This window comes from Ranitomeya imitator, chromosome 6 (genome assembly GCF_032444005.1).
Source record: "Ranitomeya imitator isolate aRanImi1 chromosome 6, aRanImi1.pri, whole genome shotgun sequence".
Lineage (NCBI taxonomy): Eukaryota > Metazoa > Chordata > Amphibia > Anura > Dendrobatidae > Ranitomeya > Ranitomeya imitator.
The window spans coordinates 563,827,934-563,850,727 of NC_091287.1; the positions used below are offsets into that span (position 1 = coordinate 563,827,934).

The 22,794-nt window shown below is 68.8% G+C and overlaps 1 protein-coding gene across 5 annotated transcripts in view; it reads left to right on the top strand.

The window, feature by feature from the left end:
- Positions 1–22,794, top strand: part of ARHGAP39 (Rho GTPase activating protein 39) — a 238,325-nt gene that overhangs the window by 132,425 nt on the left and 83,106 nt on the right. The gene's annotated exons all lie outside the window — the stretch shown is intronic.

A 22,794-nucleotide genomic window follows, 5' to 3' on the forward strand; every position in this document is an offset into this window, starting at 1 on the left:
GGGTGTGTCTGGAGGAGGAGGCGGGTGTGTCTGGAGGAGGAGGCTGGTGTGTCTGGAGGAGGAGACGGGTGTGTCTCGAGGAGGCGGGTGTGTCTGGAGGAGGGGGGCGGGTGTGTCTGGAGGAGGAGGGGGCGGGTGTGTCTGGAAGAGGTGGGTGTGTCTGGAGAAGGGTGGGTGTGTCTGGAGAAGGGTGGGTGTGTGAGGAGGAGGAGGCGGGTGTGTCTGGAGGATGAGGAGGGGGCGGGTGTGTCTGGAGGAGTAGGGTGTGTGTCTGGAGGAGGAGGGGTGTGTCTGGAGGAGGGGCGGGTGTGTCTGGAGAAGGGTGGGTGTGTCTGGAGGAGGAGGAGGCGGGTGTGTCTGGAGGAGGAGGCGGGTGTGTCTGGAGGAGGAGGAGGCGGGTGTGTCTGGAGGAGGAGGGGGCGGGTGTGTCTGGAGGAGGAGGGGGCGGGTGTGTCTGGAGGAGGAGGCGGGTGTGTCTGGAGGTGGGGGCGGGTGTCTCTGGAGCTGGGGGCGGGTGTGTCTGGAGGTGGGGGCGGGTGTGTCTGGAGGAGGAGGGGGCCGGTGTGTCTGGAGGAGGAGCGGGGTGTGTCTGGAGGAGGGGGTGTGTCTGGAGGAGGGGGCTGGTGTGTCTGGAGGAGGGGGCGGGTGTGTCTGGAGGAGGAGGCGAGTGTGTCTGGAGAAGGGTAGGTGTGTGAGGAGGTGGGTGTGTCTGGAGGAGGGGGCGGGTGTGTCTGGAGGAGGAGGGGTCGGGTGTGTCTGGAGGAGGGGGCGGGTGTGTCTGGAGGAGGGGCGGGGGTGTCTGGAGGTGGAGGGGTTGGGTGTGTCTGGAGGAGGGGGCGGGTGTCTGGAGGAGGGGGCGGGTGTGTCTGGAGGAGGGGTGGGGGTGTCTGGAGGTGGAGGGGGCAAGTGTGTCTGGAGGAGGGGGCGGGGGTGTCTGGAGGAGGAGGCGGGTGTGTCTGGAGGAGGGGCGGTGTGTCTGGAGGAGGGGGCGGTGTGTCTGGAGGAGGGGGCGGTGTGTCTGGAGGAGGAGGCGGGTGTATCTGGAGGAGGGGGCGGGGGTGTCTGGAGGAGGGGGCGGGTGTGTCTGGAGGAGGGGGCGGGTGTGTCTGGAGGAGGGGGCGGGTGTGTCTGGAGGAGGGGGCGGGTGTGTCTGGAGGAGGGGGCGGTGTGTCTGGAGGAGGGGGCGGTGTGTCTGGAGGAGGGGGCGGTGTGTCTGGAGGAGGAGGCGGGTGTATCTGGAGGAGGGGGCGGGGGTGTCTGGAGGAGGGGGCGGGGGTGTCTGGAGGAGGGGGCGGGGGTGTCTGGAGGAGGGGGCGGGGGTGTCTGGAGGAGGGGGCGGGGGTGTCTGGAGGAGGGGGCGGGGGTGTCTGGAGGAGGGGGCGGGGTGTCTGGAGGAGGAGGCGGGTGTGTCTGGAGGAGGGGCGGGTGTGTCTGGAGGAGGAGGTGCGTGTGTCTGGAGGAGGGGGCGGGGGTGTCTGGAGGAGGGGGCGGGGGTCTCTGGAGGAGGAGGCGGGTGTGTCTGGAGGAGGGGCGGGTGTGTCTGGAGGAGGGGGCGGTGTGTCTGGGGGAGGGGCGGGTGTGTCTGGAGGAGGGGGCGGTGTGTCTAGGGGAGGGGCGGGTGTGTCTGGAGGAGGGGGCGGTGTGTCTGGGGGAGGGGCGGGTGTGTCTGGAGGAGGGGGCGGGTGTGTCTGGAGGAGGGGTGGGGGTGTCTGGAGGTGGAGGGGGCAAGTGTGTCTGGAGGAGGGGGCGGGTGTGTCTGGAGGAGGAGGCAGGTGTATCTGGAGGAGGAGACGGGTGTGTCTGGAGGAGGGGGCGGGTGTGTCTGGAGGAGGGGGCGGGTGTGTCTGGAGGAGGGGGCGGGTGTGTCTGGAGGAGGGGGCGGGGGTGTCTGGAGGAGGGGGCGGGAGTGTCTGGAGGAGGAGGCGGGTGTGTGTGGAGGAGGGGGCGGTGTGTCTGGAGGAGGAGGTGCGTGTGTCTGGAGGAGGGGGCGGGGGTGTGTGGAGGAGGAGGCGGGTGTGTCTGGAGGAGGAGGCGGGTGTGTCTGGAGGAGGGGGCGGGTGTGTCTGGAGGTGGAGGAGGTGGGTGTGTCTGGAGGAGGGGCGGGGGTGTCTGGAGGAGGGGGCGGGAGTGTCTGGAGGAGGAGGCGGGTGTGTCTGGAGGAGGGGGCGGGAGTGTCTGGAGGAGGGGGCGGTGTGTCTGGAGGAGGGGGCGGTGTGTCTGGAGGAGGAGGCGGGTGTGTCTGGAGGAGGAGGCGGGTGTGTCTGGAGGTGGAGGAGGCGGGTGTGTCTGGAGGAGGGGGGTGGGTGTGTCTGGAGGAGGGGGCGGGTGTGTCTGGAGGAGGAGGCGGGTGTGTCTGGAGGAGGAGGCGGGTGTGTCTGGAGGAGGGAGCGGGTGTGTCTGGAGGTGGGGGCGGGTGTGTCTGGAGGTGGGGGCGGGTGTGTCTGGAGGTGGGGGCGGGTGTGTCTGGAGGTGGGGGCGGGTGTGTCTGGAGGTGGGGGCGGGTGTGTCTGGAGGAGGAGGCGGGTGTGTCTGGAGGTGGGGGCGGGTGTGTCTGGAGCTGGGGGCGGGTGTGTCTGGAGGTGGGGGCGGGTGTGTCTGGAGGAGGAGGGGGCCGGTGTGTCTGGAGGAGGAGCGGGGTGTGTCTGGAGGAGGGGGTGTGTCTGGAGGAGGGGGCTGGTGTGTCTGGAGGAGGGGGCGGGTGTGTCTGGAGGAGGAGGCGAGTGTGTCTGGAGAAGGGTAGGTGTGTGAGGAGGTGGGTGTGTCTGGAGGAGGGGGCGGGTGTGTCTGGAGGAGGAGGGGTCGGGTGTGTCTGGAGGAGGGGGTGGGTGTGTCTGGAGCAGGGGGCGGGTGTGTCTGGAGGAGGGGCGGGTGTGTCTGGAGGAGGGGCGGGGGTGTCTGGAGGTGGAGGGGTTGGGTGTGTCTGGAGGAGGGGGCGGGTGTGTCTGGAGGAGGGGGCGGGTGTCTGGAGGAGGGGGCGGGTGTGTCTGGAGGAGGGGTGGGGGTGTCTGGAGGTGGAGGGGGCAAGTGTGTCTGGAGGAGGGGGCGGGGGTGTCTGGAGGAGGAGGCGGGTGTGTCTGGAGGAGGGGGCGGTGTGTCTGGAGGAGGGGGCGGTGTGTCTGGAGGAGGGGGCGGTGTGTCTGGAGGAGGAGGCGGGTGTATCTGGAGGAGGGGGCGGGGGTGTCTGGAGGAGGGGGCGGGTGTGTCTGGAGGAGGGGGCGGGTGTGTCTGGAGGAGGGGGCGGGTGTGTCTGGAGGAGGGGGCGGTGTGTCTGGAGGAGGGGGCGGTGTGTCTGGAGGAGGAGGCGGGTGTATCTGGAGGAGGGGGCGGGGGTGTCTGGAGGAGGGGGCGGGGGTGTCTGGAGGAGGGGGCGGGGGTGTCTGGAGGAGGGGGCGGGGGTGTCTGGAGGAGGGGGCGGGGGTGTCTGGAGGAGGGGGCGGGGTGTCTGGAGGAGGAGGCGGGTGTGTCTGGAGGAGGGGCGGGTGTGTCTGGAGGAGGAGGTGCGTGTGTCTGGAGGAGGGGGCGGGGGTGTCTGGAGGAGGGGGCGGGGGTCTCTGGAGGAGGAGGCGGGTGTGTCTGGAGGAGGGGCGGGTGTGTCTGGAGGAGGGGGCGGTGTGTCTGGGGGAGGGGCGGGTGTGTCTGGAGGAGGGGGCGGTGTGTCTAGGGGAGGGGCGGGTGTGTCTGGAGGAGGGGGCGGTGTGTCTGGGGGAGGGGCGGGTGTGTCTGGAGGAGGGGGCGGGTGTGTCTGGAGGAGGGGTGGGGGTGTCTGGAGGTGGAGGGGGCGGGTGTGTCTGGAGGAGGGGGCGGGTGTGTCTGGAGGAGGGGGCGGGTGTGTCTGGAGGAGGGGGCGGGGGTGTCTGGAGGAGGGGGCGGGAGTGTCTGGAGGAGGAGGCGGGTGTGTCTGGAGGAGGGGGCGGGAGTGTCTGGAGGAGGGGGCGGTGTGTCTGGAGGAGGGGGCGGTGTGTCTGGAGGAGGAGGTGCGTGTGTCTGGAGGAGGGGGCGGGGGTGTCTGGAGGAGGAGGCGGGTGTGTCTGGAGGAGGAGGCGGGTGTGTCTGGAGGAGGGGGCGGGTGTGTCTGGAGGTGGAGGAGGTGGGTGTGTCTGGAGGAGGGGGTGGGTGTGTCTGGAGCAGGGGGTGGGTGTGTCTGGAGGAGGGGCGGGTGTGTCTGGAGGTGGAGGGGTTGGGTGTGTCTGGTGGAGGAGGCGGGTGTGTCTGGAGGAGGGGGCGGGTGTGTCTGGAGGAGGAGGAAGGCGGGTGTGTCTGGAGGAGGAGGCGGGTGTGTCTGGAGGAGGAGGGGGCGGGTGTGTCTGGAGGAGGAGGGGGCGGGTGTGTCTGGAGGAGGAGGGGGGGCGGGTGTGTCTGGTGGAGGAGGAGGGGGCGGGTGTGTCTGGAGGAGGAGGCGGGTGTGTCTGGAGGAGGGGCGGGTGTGTCTGGAGGAGGAGGCGGGTGTGTCTCGAGGAGGCGGGTGTGTCTGGAGGTGGAGGAGGCGGGTGTGTCTGGAGGAGGGGGGTGGGTGTGTCTGGAGGAGGGGGCGGGTGTGTCTGGAGGAGGAGGCGGGTGTGTCTGGAGGAGGAGGCGGGTGTGTCTGGAGGAGGGAGCGGGTGTGTCTGGAGGTGGGGGCGGGTGTGTCTGGAGGTGGGGGCGGGTGTGTCTGGAGGTGGGGGCGGGTGTGTCTGGAGGTGGGGGCGGGTGTGTCTGGAGGTGGGGGCGGGTGTGTCTGGAGGAGGAGGCGGGTGTGTCTGGAGGAGGAGGCGGGTGTGTCTGGAGGAGGGGGCGGGTGTGTCTGGAGGTGGGGGCGGGTGTGTCTGGAGGTGGGGGCGGGTGTGTCTGGAGGTGGGGGCGGGGTGTGTCTGGAGGTGGGGGCGGGTGTGTCTGGAGGTGGGGGCGGGTGTGTCTGGAGGTGGGGGCGGGTGTGTCTGGAGGTGGGGGCGGGTGTGTCTGGAGCTGGGGGCGGGTGTGTCTGGAGGTGGGGGCGGGTGTGTCTGGAGGAGGAGGGGGCCGGTGTGTCTGGAGGAGGGGGTGTGTCTGGAGGAGGGGGCTGGTGTGTCTGGAGTAGGGGGCGGGTGTGTCTGGAGGAGAAGGCGGGTGTGTCTGGAGGAGGAGGCGAGTGTGTCTGGAGAAGGGTAGGTGTGTGAGGTGGGTGTGTCTGGAGGAGGGGGCAGGTGTGTCTGGAGGAGGGGGCGGGTGTGTCTGGAGTAGGAGGGGTCGGGTGTGTCTGGAGGAGGGGGTGGGTGTTTCTGGAGCAGGGGGCGGGTGTGTCTGGAGGAGGGGCGGGTGTGTCTGGAGGAGGGGCGGGGGTGTCTGGAGGTGGAGGGGTTGGGTGTGTCTGGAGGAGGGGGCGGGTGTGTCTGGAGGAGGGGGTGGGTGTCTGGAGGAGGGGGCGGGTGTGTCTGGAGGAGGGGTGGGGGTGTCGGGAGTTGGAGGGGGCAAGTGTGTCTGGAGGAGGGGGCGGGGGTGTCTGGAGGAGGAGGCGGGTGTGTCTGGAGGAGGAGGCGGATGTGTCTGGAGGAGGGGGCGGTGTGTCTGGAGGAGGGGGCGGTGTGTCTGGAGGTGGGGGCGGGTGTGTCTGGAGGAGGAGGCGGGTGTGTCTGGAGGTGGGGGTGGGTGTGTCTGGAGCTGGGGGCGGGTGTGTCTGGAGGTGGGGGCGGGTGTGTCTGGAGGAGGAGGGGGCCGGTGTGTCTGGAGGAGGGGCGGGTCTGTCTGGAGGAGGAGGAGGGGGCGGGTGTGTGAGGAGGAGGAGGGGGCGGGTGTATCTGGAGGAGGAGGGGGCGGGTGTGTCTGGAGGAAGCGGGTGTGTCTGGAGGAGGAGGCGGGTGTGTCTGGAGGAGGAGGCTGGTGTGTCTGGAGGAGGAGACGGGTGTGTCTCGAGGAGGCGGGTGTGTCTGGAGGTGTAGGAGGCGGGTGTGTCTGGAGGAGGGGGGCGGGTGTGTCTGGAGGAGGAGGGGGCGGGTGTGTCTGGAAGAGGTGGGTGTGTCTGGAGAAGGGTGGGTGTGTCTGGAGAAGGGTGGGTGTGTGAGGAGGAGGAGGCGGGTGTGTCTGGAGGATGAGGAGGGGGCGGGTGTGTCTGGAGGAGTAGGGTGTGTGTCTGGAGGAGGAGGGGTGTGTCTGGAGGAGGGGCGGGTGTGTCTGGAGAAGGGTGGGTGTGTCTGGAGGAGGAGGAGGCGGGTGTGTCTGGAGGAGGAGGCGGGTGTGTCTGGAGGAGGAGGAGGCGGGTGTGTCTGGAGGAGGAGGGGGCGGGTGTGTCTGGAGGAGGAGGGGGCGGGTGTGTCTGGAGGAGGAGGGGGGGGCGGGTGTGTCTGGAGGAGGAGGGGGGGGCGGGTGTGTCTGGTGGAGGGGGTGGGTGTGTCTGGAGGAGGAGGCGGGTGTGTCTGGAGGAGGGGCGGGTGTGTCTGGAGGAGGAGGCGGGTGTGTCTCGAGGAGGCGGGTGTGTCTGGAGGTGGAGGAGGCGGGTGTGTCTGGAGGAGGGGGGTGGGTGTGTCTGGAGGAGGGGGCGGGTGTGTCTGGAGGAGGAGGCGGGTGTGTCTGGAGGAGGAGGCGGGTGTGTCTGGAGGAGGGAGCGGGTGTGTCTGGAGGTGGGGGCGGGTGTGTCTGGAGGTGAGGGCGGGTGTGTCTGGAGGTGGGGGCGGGTGTGTCTGGAGGTGGGGGCGGGTGTGTCTGGAGGAGGAGGCGGGTGTGTCTGGAGGTGGGGGCGGGTGTCTCTGGAGCTGGGGGCGGGTGTGTCTGGAGGTGGGGGCGGGTGTGTCTGGAGGAGGAGGGGGCCGGTGTGTCTGGAGGAGGAGCGGGGTGTGTCTGGAGGAGGGGGTGTGTCTGGAGGAGGGGGCTGGTGTGTCTGGAGGAGGGGGCGGGTGTGTCTGGAGGAGGAGGCGAGTGTGTCTGGAGAAGGGTAGGTGTGTGAGGAGGTGGGTGTGTCTGGAGGAGGGGGCGGGTGTGTCTGGAGGAGGGGGCGGGTGTGTCTGGAGGAGGGGCGGGGGTGTCTGGAGGTGGAGGGGTTGGGTGTGTCTGGAGGAGGGGGCGGGTGTCTGGAGGAGGGGGCGGGTGTGTCTGGAGGAGGGGTGGGGGTGTCTGGAGGTGGAGGGGGCAAGTGTGTCTGGAGGAGGGGGCGGGGGTGTCTGGAGGAGGAGGCGGGTGTGTCTGGAGGAGGGGCGGTGTGTCTGGAGGAGGGGGCGGTGTGTCTGGAGGAGGGGGCGGTGTGTCTGGAGGAGGAGGCGGGTGTATCTGGAGGAGGGGGCGGGGGTGTCTGGAGGAGGGGGCGGGTGTGTCTGGAGGAGGGGGCGGGTGTGTCTGGAGGAGGGGGCGGGTGTGTCTGGAGGAGGGGGCGGGTGTGTCTGGAGGAGGGGGCGGTGTGTCTGGAGGAGGGGGCGGTGTGTCTGGAGGAGGAGGCGGGTGTATCTGGAGGAGGGGGCGGGGGTGTCTGGAGGAGGGGGCGGGGGTGTCTGGAGGAGGGGGCGGGGGTGTCTGGAGGAGGGGGCGGGGGTGTCTGGAGGAGGGGGCGGGGGTGTCTGGAGGAGGGGGCGGGGGTGTCTGGAGGAGGGGGCGGGTGTCTGGAGGAGGAGGCGGGTGTGTCTGGAGGAGGGGCGGGTGTGTCTGGAGGAGGAGGTGCGTGTGTCTGGAGGAGGGGGCGGGGGTGTCTGGAGGAGGGGGCGGGGGTCTCTGGAGGAGGAGGCGGGTGTGTCTGGAGGAGGGGCGGGTGTGTCTGGAGGAGGGGGCGGTGTGTCTGGGGGAGGGGCGGGTGTGTCTGGAGGAGGGGGCGGGTGTGTCTGGAGGAGGGGTGGGGGTGTCTGGAGGTGGAGGGGGCAAGTGTGTCTGGAGGAGGGGGCGGGTGTGTCTGGAGGTGGGGGCGGGTGTGTCTGGAGGTGGGGGCGGGTGTGTCTGGAGGTGGGGGCGGGGTGTGTCTGGAGGTGGGGGCGGGTGTGTCTGGAGGTGGGGGCGGGTGTGTCTGGAGGTGGGGGCGGGTGTGTCTGGAGGTGGGGGCGGGTGTGTCTGGAGCTGGGGGCGGGTGTGTCTGGTGGTGGGGGCGGGTGTGTCTGGAGGAGGAGGGGGCCGGTGTGTCTGGAGGAGGGGGTGTGTCTGGAGGAGGGGGCTGGTGTGTCTGGAGTAGGGGGCGGGTGTGTCTGGAGGAGAAGGCGGGTGTGTCTGGAGGAGGAGGCGAGTGTGTCTGGAGAAGGGTAGGTGTGTGAGGTGGGTGTGTCTGGAGGAGGGGGCAGGTGTGTCTGGAGGAGGGGCGGGGGTGTCTGGAGGTGGAGGGGTTGGGTGTGTCTGGAGGAGGGGGCGGGTGTGTCTGGAGGAGGGGGTGGGTGTCTGGAGGAGGGGGCGGGTGTGTCTGGAGGAGGGGTGGGGGTGTCGGGAGTTGGAGGGGGCAAGTGTGTCTGGAGGAGGGGGCGGGGGTGTCTGGAGGAGGAGGCGGGTGTGTCTGGAGGAGGGGGCGGTGTGTCTGGAGGAGGGGGCGGTGTGTCTGGAGGTGGGGGCGGGTGTGTCTGGAGGAGGAGGCGGGTGTGTCTGGAGGTGGGGGTGGGTGTGTCTGGAGCTGGGGGCGGGTGTGTCTGGAGGTGGGGGCGGGTGTGTCTGGAGGAGGAGGGGGCCGGTGTGTCTGGAGGAGGGGCGGGTCTGTCTGGAGGAGGAGGAGGGGGCGGGTGTGTGAGGAGGAGGAGGGGGCGGGTGTATCTGGAGGAGGAGGGGGCGGGTGTGTCTGGAGGAAGCGGGTGTGTCTGGAGGAGGAGGCGGGTGTGTCTGGAGGAGGAGGCTGGTGTGTCTGGAGGAGGAGACGGGTGTGTCTCGAGGAGGCGGGTGTGTCTGGAGGAGGGGGGCGGGTGTGTCTGGAGGAGGAGGGGGCGGGTGTGTCTGGAAGAGGTGGGTGTGTCTGGAGAAGGGTGGGTGTGTCTGGAGAAGGGTGGGTGTGTGAGGAGGAGGAGGCGGGTGTGTCTGGAGGATGAGGAGGGGGCGGGTGTGTCTGGAGGAGTAGGGTGTGTGTCTGGAGGAGGAGGGGTGTGTCTGGAGGAGGGGCGGGTGTGTCTGGAGAAGGGTGGGTGTGTCTGGAGGAGGAGGAGGCGGGTGTGTCTGGAGGAGGAGGCGGGTGTGTCTGGAGGAGGAGGAGGCGGGTGTGTCTGGAGGAGGAGGGGGCGGGTGTGTCTGGAGGAGGAGGGGGCGGGTGTGTCTGGAGGAGGAGGCGGGTGTGTCTGGAGGTGGGGGCGGGTGTCTCTGGAGCTGGGGGCGGGTGTGTCTGGAGGTGGGGGCGGGTGTGTCTGGAGGAGGAGGGGGCCGGTGTGTCTGGAGGAGGAGCGGGGTGTGTCTGGAGGAGGGGGTGTGTCTGGAGGAGGGGGCTGGTGTGTCTGGAGGAGGGGGCGGGTGTGTCTGGAGGAGGAGGCGAGTGTGTCTGGAGAAGGGTAGGTGTGTGAGGAGGTGGGTGTGTCTGGAGGAGGGGGCGGGTGTGTCTGGAGGAGGAGGGGTCGGGTGTGTCTGGAGGAGGGGGCGGGTGTGTCTGGAGGAGGGGCGGGGGTGTCTGGAGGTGGAGGGGTTGGGTGTGTCTGGAGGAGGGGGCGGGTGTCTGGAGGAGGGGGCGGGTGTGTCTGGAGGAGGGGTGGGGGTGTCTGGAGGTGGAGGGGGCAAGTGTGTCTGGAGGAGGGGGCGGGGGTGTCTGGAGGAGGAGGCGGGTGTGTCTGGAGGAGGGGCGGTGTGTCTGGAGGAGGGGGCGGTGTGTCTGGAGGAGGGGGCGGTGTGTCTGGAGGAGGAGGCGGGTGTATCTGGAGGAGGGGGCGGGGGTGTCTGGAGGAGGGGGCGGGTGTGTCTGGAGGAGGGGGCGGGTGTGTCTGGAGGAGGGGGCGGGTGTGTCTGGAGGAGGGGGCGGGTGTGTCTGGAGGAGGGGGCGGTGTGTCTGGAGGAGGGGGCGGTGTGTCTGGAGGAGGGGGCGGTGTGTCTGGAGGAGGAGGCGGGTGTATCTGGAGGAGGGGGCGGGGGTGTCTGGAGGAGGGGGCGGGGGTGTCTGGAGGAGGGGGCGGGGGTGTCTGGAGGAGGGGGCGGGGGTGTCTGGAGGAGGGGGCGGGGGTGTCTGGAGGAGGGGGCGGGGTGTCTGGAGGAGGAGGCGGGTGTGTCTGGAGGAGGGGCGGGTGTGTCTGGAGGAGGAGGTGCGTGTGTCTGGAGGAGGGGGCGGGGGTGTCTGGAGGAGGGGGCGGGGGTCTCTGGAGGAGGAGGCGGGTGTGTCTGGAGGAGGGGCGGGTGTGTCTGGAGGAGGGGGCGGTGTGTCTGGGGGAGGGGCGGGTGTGTCTGGAGGAGGGGGCGGTGTGTCTAGGGGAGGGGCGGGTGTGTCTGGAGGAGGGGGCGGTGTGTCTGGGGGAGGGGCGGGTGTGTCTGGAGGAGGGGGCGGGTGTGTCTGGAGGAGGGGTGGGGGTGTCTGGAGGTGGAGGGGGCAAGTGTGTCTGGAGGAGGGGGCGGGTGTGTCTGGAGGAGGAGGCAGGTGTATCTGGAGGAGGAGACGGGTGTGTCTGGAGGAGGGGGCGGGTGTGTCTGGAGGAGGGGGCGGGTGTGTCTGGAGGAGGGGGCGGGTGTGTCTGGAGGAGGGGGCGGGGGTGTCTGGAGGAGGGGGCGGGAGTGTCTGGAGGAGGAGGCGGGTGTGTGTGGAGGAGGGGGCGGTGTGTCTGGAGGAGGAGGTGCGTGTGTCTGGAGGAGGGGGCGGGGGTGTGTGGAGGAGGAGGCGGGTGTGTCTGGAGGAGGAGGCGGGTGTGTCTGGAGGAGGGGGCGGGTGTGTCTGGAGGTGGAGGAGGTGGGTGTGTCTGGAGGAGGGGCGGGGGTGTCTGGAGGAGGGGGCGGGAGTGTCTGGAGGAGGAGGCGGGTGTGTCTGGAGGAGGGGGCGGGAGTGTCTGGAGGAGGGGGCGGTGTGTCTGGAGGAGGGGGCGGTGTGTCTGGAGGAGGAGGCGGGTGTGTCTGGAGGAGGAGGCGGGTGTGTCTGGAGGTGGAGGAGGCGGGTGTGTCTGGAGGAGGGGGGTGGGTGTGTCTGGAGGAGGGGGCGGGTGTGTCTGGAGGAGGAGGCGGGTGTGTCTGGAGGAGGAGGCGGGTGTGTCTGGAGGAGGGAGCGGGTGTGTCTGGAGGTGGGGGCGGGTGTGTCTGGAGGTGGGGGCGGGTGTGTCTGGAGGTGGGGGCGGGTGTGTCTGGAGGTGGGGGCGGGTGTGTCTGGAGGTGGGGGCGGGTGTGTCTGGAGGTGGGGGCGGGTGTGTCTGGAGGAGGAGGCGGGTGTGTCTGGAGGTGGGGGCGGGTGTGTCTGGAGCTGGGGGCGGGTGTGTCTGGAGGTGGGGGCGGGTGTGTCTGGAGGAGGAGGGGGCCGGTGTGTCTGGAGGAGGAGCGGGGTGTGTCTGGAGGAGGGGGTGTGTCTGGAGGAGGGGGCTGGTGTGTCTGGAGGAGGGGGCGGGTGTGTCTGGAGGAGGAGGCGAGTGTGTCTGGAGAAGGGTAGGTGTGTGAGGAGGTGGGTGTGTCTGGAGGAGGGGGCGGGTGTGTCTGGAGGAGGAGGGGTCGGGTGTGTCTGGAGGAGGGGGTGGGTGTGTCTGGAGCAGGGGGCGGGTGTGTCTGGAGGAGGGGCGGGTGTGTCTGGAGGAGGGGCGGGGGTGTCTGGAGGTGGAGGGGTTGGGTGTGTCTGGAGGAGGGGGCGGGTGTGTCTGGAGGAGGGGGCGGGTGTCTGGAGGAGGGGGCGGGTGTGTCTGGAGGAGGGGTGGGGGTGTCTGGAGGTGGAGGGGGCAAGTGTGTCTGGAGGAGGGGGCGGGGGTGTCTGGAGGAGGAGGCGGGTGTGTCTGGAGGAGGGGGCGGTGTGTCTGGAGGAGGGGGCGGTGTGTCTGGAGGAGGGGGCGGTGTGTCTGGAGGAGGAGGCGGGTGTATCTGGAGGAGGGGGCGGGGGTGTCTGGAGGAGGGGGCGGGTGTGTCTGGAGGAGGGGGCGGGTGTGTCTGGAGGAGGGGGCGGGTGTGTCTGGAGGAGGGGGCGGTGTGTCTGGAGGAGGGGGCGGTGTGTCTGGAGGAGGAGGCGGGTGTATCTGGAGGAGGGGGCGGGGGTGTCTGGAGGAGGGGGCGGGGGTGTCTGGAGGAGGGGGCGGGGGTGTCTGGAGGAGGGGGCGGGGGTGTCTGGAGGAGGGGGCGGGGGTGTCTGGAGGAGGGGGCGGGGTGTCTGGAGGAGGAGGCGGGTGTGTCTGGAGGAGGGGCGGGTGTGTCTGGAGGAGGAGGTGCGTGTGTCTGGAGGAGGGGGCGGGGGTGTCTGGAGGAGGGGGCGGGGGTCTCTGGAGGAGGAGGCGGGTGTGTCTGGAGGAGGGGCGGGTGTGTCTGGAGGAGGGGGCGGTGTGTCTGGGGGAGGGGCGGGTGTGTCTGGAGGAGGGGGCGGTGTGTCTAGGGGAGGGGCGGGTGTGTCTGGAGGAGGGGGCGGTGTGTCTGGGGGAGGGGCGGGTGTGTCTGGAGGAGGGGGCGGGTGTGTCTGGAGGAGGGGTGGGGGTGTCTGGAGGTGGAGGGGGCGGGTGTGTCTGGAGGAGGGGGCGGGTGTGTCTGGAGGAGGGGGCGGGTGTGTCTGGAGGAGGGGGCGGGGGTGTCTGGAGGAGGGGGCGGGAGTGTCTGGAGGAGGAGGCGGGTGTGTCTGGAGGAGGGGGCGGGAGTGTCTGGAGGAGGGGGCGGTGTGTCTGGAGGAGGGGGCGGTGTGTCTGGAGGAGGAGGTGCGTGTGTCTGGAGGAGGGGGCGGGGGTGTCTGGAGGAGGAGGCGGGTGTGTCTGGAGGAGGAGGCGGGTGTGTCTGGAGGAGGGGGCGGGTGTGTCTGGAGGTGGAGGAGGTGGGTGTGTCTGGAGGAGGGGGTGGGTGTGTCTGGAGCAGGGGGTGGGTGTGTCTGGAGGAGGGGCGGGTGTGTCTGGAGGTGGAGGGGTTGGGTGTGTCTGGTGGAGGAGGCGGGTGTGTCTGGAGGAGGGGGCGGGTGTGTCTGGAGGAGGAGGAAGGCGGGTGTGTCTGGAGGAGGAGGCGGGTGTGTCTGGAGGAGGAGGGGGCGGGTGTGTCTGGAGGAGGAGGGGGCGGGTGTGTCTGGAGGAGGAGGGGGGGCGGGTGTGTCTGGTGGAGGAGGAGGGGGCGGGTGTGTCTGGAGGAGGAGGCGGGTGTGTCTGGAGGAGGGGCGGGTGTGTCTGGAGGAGGAGGCGGGTGTGTCTCGAGGAGGCGGGTGTGTCTGGAGGTGGAGGAGGCGGGTGTGTCTGGAGGAGGGGGGTGGGTGTGTCTGGAGGAGGGGGCGGGTGTGTCTGGAGGAGGAGGCGGGTGTGTCTGGAGGAGGAGGCGGGTGTGTCTGGAGGAGGGAGCGGGTGTGTCTGGAGGTGGGGGCGGGTGTGTCTGGAGGTGGGGGCGGGTGTGTCTGGAGGTGGGGGCGGGTGTGTCTGGAGGTGGGGGCGGGTGTGTCTGGAGGTGGGGGCGGGTGTGTCTGGAGGAGGAGGCGGGTGTGTCTGGAGGAGGAGGCGGGTGTGTCTGGAGGAGGGGGCGGGTGTGTCTGGAGGTGGGGGCGGGTGTGTCTGGAGGTGGGGGCGGGTGTGTCTGGAGGTGGGGGCGGGGTGTGTCTGGAGGTGGGGGCGGGTGTGTCTGGAGGTGGGGGCGGGTGTGTCTGGAGGTGGGGGCGGGTGTGTCTGGAGGTGGGGGCGGGTGTGTCTGGAGCTGGGGGCGGGTGTGTCTGGAGGTGGGGGCGGGTGTGTCTGGAGGAGGAGGGGGCCGGTGTGTCTGGAGGAGGGGGTGTGTCTGGAGGAGGGGGCTGGTGTGTCTGGAGTAGGGGGCGGGTGTGTCTGGAGGAGAAGGCGGGTGTGTCTGGAGGAGGAGGCGAGTGTGTCTGGAGAAGGGTAGGTGTGTGAGGTGGGTGTGTCTGGAGGAGGGGGCAGGTGTGTCTGGAGGAGGGGGCGGGTGTGTCTGGAGTAGGAGGGGTCGGGTGTGTCTGGAGGAGGGGGTGGGTGTTTCTGGAGCAGGGGGCGGGTGTGTCTGGAGGAGGGGCGGGTGTGTCTGGAGGAGGGGCGGGGGTGTCTGGAGGTGGAGGGGTTGGGTGTGTCTGGAGGAGGGGGCGGGTGTGTCTGGAGGAGGGGGTGGGTGTCTGGAGGAGGGGGCGGGTGTGTCTGGAGGAGGGGTGGGGGTGTCGGGAGTTGGAGGGGGCAAGTGTGTCTGGAGGAGGGGGCGGGGGTGTCTGGAGGAGGAGGCGGGTGTGTCTGGAGGAGGAGGCGGATGTGTCTGGAGGAGGGGGCGGTGTGTCTGGAGGAGGGGGCGGTGTGTCTGGAGGTGGGGGCGGGTGTGTCTGGAGGAGGAGGCGGGTGTGTCTGGAGGTGGGGGTGGGTGTGTCTGGAGCTGGGGGCGGGTGTGTCTGGAGGTGGGGGCGGGTGTGTCTGGAGGAGGAGGGGGCCGGTGTGTCTGGAGGAGGGGCGGGTCTGTCTGGAGGAGGAGGAGGGGGCGGGTGTGTGAGGAGGAGGAGGGGGCGGGTGTATCTGGAGGAGGAGGGGGCGGGTGTGTCTGGAGGAAGCGGGTGTGTCTGGAGGAGGAGGCGGGTGTGTCTGGAGGAGGAGGCTGGTGTGTCTGGAGGAGGAGACGGGTGTGTCTCGAGGAGGCGGGTGTGTCTGGAGGTGTAGGAGGCGGGTGTGTCTGGAGGAGGGGGGCGGGTGTGTCTGGAGGAGGAGGGGGCGGGTGTGTCTGGAAGAGGTGGGTGTGTCTGGAGAAGGGTGGGTGTGTCTGGAGAAGGGTGGGTGTGTGAGGAGGAGGAGGCGGGTGTGTCTGGAGGATGAGGAGGGGGCGGGTGTGTCTGGAGGAGTAGGGTGTGTGTCTGGAGGAGGAGGGGTGTGTCTGGAGGAGGGGCGGGTGTGTCTGGAGAAGGGTGGGTGTGTCTGGAGGAGGAGGAGGCGGGTGTGTCTGGAGGAGGAGGCGGGTGTGTCTGGAGGAGGAGGAGGCGGGTGTGTCTGGAGGAGGAGGGGGCGGGTGTGTCTGGAGGAGGAGGGGGCGGGTGTGTCTGGAGGAGGAGGGGGGGGCGGGTGTGTCTGGAGGAGGAGGGGGGGGCGGGTGTGTCTGGTGGAGGGGGTGGGTGTGTCTGGAGGAGGAGGCGGGTGTGTCTGGAGGAGGGGCGGGTGTGTCTGGAGGAGGAGGCGGGTGTGTCTCGAGGAGGCGGGTGTGTCTGGAGGTGGAGGAGGCGGGTGTGTCTGGAGGAGGGGGGTGGGTGTGTCTGGAGGAGGGGGCGGGTGTGTCTGGAGGAGGAGGCGGGTGTGTCTGGAGGAGGAGGCGGGTGTGTCTGGAGGAGGGAGCGGGTGTGTCTGGAGGTGGGGGCGGGTGTGTCTGGAGGTGAGGGCGGGTGTGTCTGGAGGTGGGGGCGGGTGTGTCTGGAGGTGGGGGCGGGTGTGTCTGGAGGAGGAGGCGGGTGTGTCTGGAGGTGGGGGCGGGTGTCTCTGGAGCTGGGGGCGGGTGTGTCTGGAGGTGGGGGCGGGTGTGTCTGGAGGAGGAGGGGGCCGGTGTGTCTGGAGGAGGAGCGGGGTGTGTCTGGAGGAGGGGGTGTGTCTGGAGGAGGGGGCTGGTGTGTCTGGAGGAGGGGGCGGGTGTGTCTGGAGGAGGAGGCGAGTGTGTCTGGAGAAGGGTAGGTGTGTGAGGAGGTGGGTGTGTCTGGAGGAGGGGGCGGGTGTGTCTGGAGGAGGGGGCGGGTGTGTCTGGAGGAGGGGCGGGGGTGTCTGGAGGTGGAGGGGTTGGGTGTGTCTGGAGGAGGGGGCGGGTGTCTGGAGGAGGGGGCGGGTGTGTCTGGAGGAGGGGTGGGGGTGTCTGGAGGTGGAGGGGGCAAGTGTGTCTGGAGGAGGGGGCGGGGGTGTCTGGAGGAGGAGGCGGGTGTGTCTGGAGGAGGGGCGGTGTGTCTGGAGGAGGGGGCGGTGTGTCTGGAGGAGGGGGCGGTGTGTCTGGAGGAGGAGGCGGGTGTATCTGGAGGAGGGGGCGGGGGTGTCTGGAGGAGGGGGCGGGTGTGTCTGGAGGAGGGGGCGGGTGTGTCTGGAGGAGGGGGCGGGTGTGTCTGGAGGAGGGGGCGGGTGTGTCTGGAGGAGGGGGCGGTGTGTCTGGAGGAGGGGGCGGTGTGTCTGGAGGAGGAGGCGGGTGTATCTGGAGGAGGGGGCGGGGGTGTCTGGAGGAGGGGGCGGGGGTGTCTGGAGGAGGGGGCGGGGGTGTCTGGAGGAGGGGGCGGGGGTGTCTGGAGGAGGGGGCGGGGGTGTCTGGAGGAGGGGGCGGGGGTGTCTGGAGGAGGGGGCGGGTGTCTGGAGGAGGAGGCGGGTGTGTCTGGAGGAGGGGCGGGTGTGTCTGGAGGAGGAGGTGCGTGTGTCTGGAGGAGGGGGCGGGGGTGTCTGGAGGAGGGGGCGGGGGTCTCTGGAGGAGGAGGCGGGTGTGTCTGGAGGAGGGGCGGGTGTGTCTGGAGGAGGGGGCGGTGTGTCTGGGGGAGGGGCGGGTGTGTCTGGAGGAGGGGGCGGGTGTGTCTGGAGGAGGGGTGGGGGTGTCTGGAGGTGGAGGGGGCAAGTGTGTCTGGAGGAGGGGGCGGGTGTGTCTGGAGGAGGGGGCGGGTGTGTCTGGAGGAGGAGGCAGGTGTATCTGGAGGAGGAGACGGGTGTGTCTGGAGGAGGGGGCGGGTGTGTCTGGAGGAGGGGGCGGGTGTGTCTGGAGGAGGGGGCGGGTGTGTCTGGAGGAGGGGGCGGGTGTGTCTGGAGGAGGGGGCGGGGGTGTCTGGAGGAGGGGGCGGGAGTGTCTGGAGGAGGAGGCGGGTGTGTGTGGAGGAGGGGGCGGTGTGTCTGGAGGAGGAGGTGCGTGTGTCTGGAGGAGGGGGCGGGGGTGTGTGGAGGAGGAGGCGGGTGTGTCTGGAGGAGGAGGCGGGTGTGTCTGGAGGAGGGGGCGGGTGTGTCTGGAGGTGGAGGAGGTGGGTGTGTCTGGAGGAGGGGCGGGGGTGTCTGGAGGAGGGGGCGGGAGTGTCTGGAGGAGGAGGCGGGTGTGTCTGGAGGAGGGGGCGGGAGTGTCTGGAGGAGGGGGCGGGAGTGTCTGGAGGAGGGGGCGGTGTGTCTGGAGGAGGGGGCGGTGTGTCTGGAGGAGGAGGCGGGTGTGTCTGGAGGAGGAGGCGGGTGTGTCTGGAGGTGGAGGAGGCGGGTGTGTCTGGAGGAGGGGGGTGGGTGTGTCTGGAGGAGGGGGGTGGGTGTGTCTGGAGGAGGGGGCGGGTGTGTCTGGAGGAGGAGGCGGGTGTGTCTGGAGGAGGAGGCGGGTGTGTCTGGAGGAGGGAGCGGGTGTGTCTGGAGGTGGGGGCGGGTGTGTCTGGAGGTGGGGGCGGGTGTGTCTGGAGGTGGGGGCGGGTGTGTCTGGAGGTGGGGGCGGGTGTGTCTGGAGGTGGGGGCGGGTGTGTCTGGAGGTGGGGGCGGGTGTGTCTGGAGGAGGAGGCGGGTGTGTCTGGAGGTGGGGGTGGGTGTGTCTGGAGCTGGGGGCGGGTGTGTCTGGAGGTGGGGGCGGGTGTGTCTGGAGGAGGAGGGGGCCGGTGTGTCTGGAGGAGGAGCGGGGTGTGTCTGGAGGAGGGGGTGTGTCTGGAGGAGGGGGCTGGTGTGTCTGGAGGAGGGGGCGGGTGTGTCTGGAGGAGGAGGCGAGTGTGTCTGGAGAAGGGTAGGTGTGTGAGGAGGTGGGTGTGTCTGGAGGAGGGGCGGGTGTGTCTGGAGGAGGGGGCGGGTGTGTCTGGAGGAGGAGGGGTCGGGTGTGTCTGGAGGAGGGGGTGGGTGTGTCTGGAGCAGGGGGTGGGTGTGTCTGGAGCAGGGGGCGGGTGTGTCTGGAGGAGGGGCGGGTGTGTCTGGAGGAGGGGCGGGGGTGTCTGGAGGTGGAGGGGTTGGGTGTGTCTGGAGGAGGGGGCGGGTGTGTCTGGAGGAGGGGGCGGGTGTCTGGAGGAGGGGGCGGGTGTGTCTGGAGGAGGGGTGGGGGTGTCTGGAGGTGGAGGGGGCAAGTGTGTCTGGAGGAGGGGGCGGGGGTGTCTGGAGGAGGAGGCGGGTGTGTCTGGAGGAGGGGGCGGTGTGTCTGGAGGAGGGGGCGGTGTGTCTGGAGGAGGGGGCGTTGTGTCTGGAGGAGGAGGCGGGTGTGTGTGGAGGAGGGGGCGGTGTGTCTGGAGGAGGAGGTGCGTGTGTCTGGAGGAGGGGGCGGGGGTGTGTGGAGGAGGAGGCGGGTGTGTCTGGAGGAGGAGGCGGGTGTGTCTGGAGGAGGGGGCGGGTGTGTCTGGAGGTGGAGGAGGTGGGTGTGTCTGGAGGAGGGGCGGGGGTGTCTGGAGGAGGGGGCGGGAGTGTCTGGAGGAGGAGGCGGGTGTGTCTGGAGGAGGGGGCGGGAGTGTCTGGAGGAGGGGGCGGTGTGTCTGGAGGAGGGGGCGGTGTGTCTGGAGGAGGAGGTGCGTGTGTCTGGAGGAGGGGGCGGGGGTGTCTGGAGGAGGAGGCGGGTGTGTCTGGAGGAGGAGGCGGGTGTGTCTGGAGGAGGGGGCGGGTGTGTCTGGAGGTGGAGGAGGTGGGTGTGTCTGGAGGAGGGGGTGGGTGTGTCTGGAGCAGGGGGTGGGTGTGTCTGGAGGAGGGGCGGGTGTGTCTGGAGGTGGAGGGGTTGGGTGTGTCTGGTGGAGGAGGCGGGTGTGTCTGGAGGAGGGGGCGGGTGTGTCTGGAGGAGGAGGAGGCGGGTGTGTCTGGAGGAGGAGGCGGGTGTGTCTGGAGGAGGAGGGGGCGGGTGTGTCTGGAGGAGGAGGGGGCGGGTGTGTCTGGAGGAGGAGGGGGGGCGGGTGTGTCTGGTGGAGGAGGAGGGGGCGGGTGTGTCTGGAGGAGGAGGCGGGTGTGTCTGGAGGAGGGGCGGGTGTGTCTGGAGGAGGAGGCGGGTGTGTCTCGAGGAGGCGGGTGTGTCTGGAGGTGGAGGAGGCGGGTGTGTCTGGAGGAGGGGGGTGGGTGTGTCTGGAGGAGGGGGCGGGTGTGTCTGGAGGAGGAGGCGGGTGTGTCTGGAGGAGGAGGCGGGTGTGTCTGGAGGAGGGAGCGGGTGTGTCTGGAGGTGGGGGCGGGTGTGTCTGGAGGTGGGGGCGGGTGTGTCTGGAGGTGGGGGCGGGTGTGTCTGGAGGTGGGGGCGGGTGTGTCTGGAGGTGGGGGCGGGTGTGTCTGGAGGAGGAGGCGGGTGTGTCTGGAGGTGGGGGTGGGTGTGTCTGGAGCTGGGGGCGGGTGTGTCTGGAGGTGGGGGCGGGTGTGTCTGGAGGAGGAGGGGGCCGGTGTGTCTGGAGGAGGAGCGGGGTGTGTCTGGAGGAGGGGGTGTGTCTGGAGGAGGGGGCTGGTGTGTCTGGAGGAGGGGGCGGGTGTGTCTGGAGGAGGAGGCGAGTGTGTCTGGAGAAGGGTAGGTGTGTGAGGAGGTGGGTGTGTCTGGAGGAGGGGGCAGGTGTGTCTGGAGGAGGGGGCGGGTGTGTCTGGAGGAGGAGGGGTCGGGTGTGTCTGGAGGAGGGGGTGGGTGTGTCTGGAGCAGGGGGCGGGTGTGTCTGGAGGAGGGGCGGTTGTGTCTGGAGGAGGGGCGGGGGTGTCTGGAGGTGGAGGGGTTGGGTGTGTCTGGAGGAGGGGGCGGGTGTGTCTGAAGGAGGGGGCGGGTGTCTGGAGGAGGGGGCGGGTGTGTCTGGAGGAGGGGTGGGGGTGTCTGGAGGTGGAGGGGGCAAGTGTGTCTGGAGGAGGGGGCGGGGGTGTCTGGAGGAGGAGGCGGGTGTGTCTGGAGGAGGGGGCGGTGTGTCTGGAGGAGGGGGCGGTGTGTCTGGAGGAGGGGGCGGTGTGTCTGGAGGAGGAGGCGGGTGTATCTGGAGGAGGGGGCGGGGGTGTCTGGAGGAGGGGGCGGGTGTGTCTGTAGGAGGGGGCGGGTGTGTCTGGAGGAGGGGGTGTGTCTGGAGGAGGGGGCGGGGTGTCTGGAGGAGGAGGCGGGTGTGTCTGGAGGAGGGGCGGGTGTGTCTGGAGGAGGAGGTGCGTGTGTCTGGAGGAGGGGGCGGGGGTGTCTGGAGGAGGGGGCGGGGGTCTCTGGAGGAGGAGGCGGGTGTGTCTGGAGGAGGGGCGGGTGTGTCTGGAGGAGGGGGCGGTGTGTCTAGGGGAGGGGCGGGTGTGTCTGGAGGAGGGGGCGGTGTGTCTGGGGGAGGGGCGGGTGTGTCTGGAGGAGGGGGCGGGTGTGTCTGGAGGAGGGGTGGGGGTGTCTGGAGGTGGAGGGGGCAAGTGTGTCTGGAGGAGGGGGCGGGTGTGTCTGGAGGAGGGGGCGGGTGTGTCTGGAGGAGGGGGCGGGGGTGTCTGGAGGAGGGGGCGGGAGTGTCTGGAGGAGGAGGCGGGTGTGTCTGGAGGAGGGGGCGGGAGTGTCTGGAGGAGGGGGCGGTGTGTCTGGAGGAGGGGGCGGTGTGTCTGGAGGAGGAGGTGCGTGTGTCTGGAGGAGGGGGCGGGGGTGTCTGGAGGAGGAGGCGGGTGTGTCTGGAGGAGGAGGCGGGTGTGTCTGGAGGAGGGGGCGGGTGTGTCTGGAGGTGGAGGAGGTGGGTGTGTCTGGAGGAGGGGGTGGGTGTGTCTGGAGCAGGGGGTGGGTGTGTCTGGAGGAGGGGCGGGTGTGTCTGGAGGAGGGGCGGGGGTGTCTGGAGGTGGAGGGGTTGGGTGTGTCTGGTGGAGGAGGCGGGTGTGTCTGGAGGAGGGGGCGGGTGTGTCTGGAGGTGGAGGAGGCGGGTGTGTCTGGAGGTGGAGGAGGTGGGTGTGTCTGGAGGAGGGGGCGGGTGTGTCTGGAGGAGGGGGCGGGTGTGTCTGGAGGAGGGGGCGGGGGTGTCTGGAGGAGGGGGCGGGAGTGTCTGGAGGAGGAGGCGGGTGTGTCTGGAGGAGGGGGCGGGAGTGTCTGGAGGAGGGGGCGGGAGTGTCTGGAGGAGGAGGCGGGTGTGTCTGGAGGAGGGGGCGGGAGTGTCTGGAGGAGGGGGCGGTGTGTCTGGAGGAGGGGGCGGGAGTGTCTGGAGGAGGGGGCGGTGTGTCTGGAGGAGGGGGCGGTGTGTCTGGAGGAGGAGGTGCGTGTGTCTGGAGGAGGGGGCGGGGGTGTCTGGTGGAGGAGGCGGGTGTGTCTGGAGGAGGAGGCGGGTGTGTCTGGAGGAGGAGGCGGGTGTGTCTGGAGGAGGGGGCGGGTGTGTCTGGAGGTGGAGGAGGTGGGTGTGTCTGGAGGAGGGGGTGGGTGTGTCTGGAGCAGGGGGTGGGTGTGTCTGGAGGAGGGGCGGGTGTGTCTGGAGGAGGGGCGGGGGTGTCTGGAGGTGGAGGGGTTGGGTGTGTCTGGTGGAGGAGGTGCGTGTGTCTGGAGGAGGGGGCGGGGGTGTGTGGAGGAGGAGGCGGGTGTGTCTGGAGGAGGAGGCGGGTGTGTCTGGAGGAGGGGGCGGGTGTGTCTGGAGGTGGAGGAGGTGGGTGTGTCTGGAGGAGGGGCAGGGGTGTCTGGAGGAGTCTGGATGGGACTGAGACATTTTTTTCGGGATGAGATGCAGCTTTATTCGTACTATTTTGACTGGTTTTTATTCTATTTTTAGAAGGATGAAGTTGACCGAAAAAATGATAACTTTGATGCATTTTTGCTCTTTGTCCTTTTACATTTTGAATAATCACATACTTAGGCTACGTTCACATTAGCGTTTTGCGTGTTTGCGTAGGGCGACGCAGCGGCGACGCATGCGTCATGCTCCCCTATATTTAACATGGGGGACGCATGGACATGCGTTGTGCTGCGTTGTGCGACGCATGCGGTTTTTTTTTGCCGCAAGCAAGTTGCATTTTTCTTGTGTCCAAATTTCGGCAAAAAAGGACGCATGCGTCGCAAAACACAGCGTTTTTGCATGCGTTTTGGTGCGTTTTTATTTGCGTTGTGCGTTGCGTCGCCGACGCAGCGGCGCACAACGCAAATGTGAACGTAGCCTTACGGACCAGATACGCTGCAGAGATACCAAATATCATTTAAAAGGGGGGTGATTATAAACATTTTTAGATTTTTTTTTTTTATAACTAGCTTATTGCAGGCAGGGCTTCAGAAGACTACCAGCTTGGCAGACATAGGGTCTATCGGTAGCCCCCAGCTGCCATGACACCACCATTGGCATCAGTAACTGGCATCAGTTACTGGAGGACAATGGGAGTCTCTGAGGCCCACCCCAAAAAGTTTCCCTTTTTTTTCAGGGGGGGGGGGGGGGGGCAATTACAAAATTGAGTGGCGCACGTATTATTCTTATTATTATTATTATACATTTTTATAGCGCCATTTATTCCATGGCGCTTTACATGTGAATATGAGGCAAATATATACAAATACATTAAACATGAGCAGATAACAGGCACACGGGTACATAAGGAGGGAGGACCCTGCCCGCGAGGGCTCACAGTCTGCAGGGGATGGGTGATGAAACACTTGGTTCAGTAACTTCAGGATCACTGCAGGCTGTAGGCTTGTCGGAAGAGGTGGGTCTTCAGGTTCTTTTTGAAGGTTTCTATGGTAGGCGAGAGTCTGATGTGTTGGGGTAGAGAGTTCCAGAGTATGGGGAAGCACGGGAGAAGTCTTGGATGCGGTTGTGGGAAGAAGAGATGAGAGGGGAGTAGAGAAGGAGATCTTGAGAGGATCGGAGGTTGCGTGTAGGTAGGTACCCGGAGACCATGTCACAGATGTATGGAGGAGACAGGTTGTGGATGGCTTTGTATGTCATGGTGAGGGTTTTGAACTGGAGTCTCTGGGCGATAGGAAGCCAGTGAAGGGCTTGACATAGGGGAGAGGCTGGGGAATAGCGGGGAGACAGGTAGATTAGTCGGGCAGCAGAGTGTAGGATGGATTGGA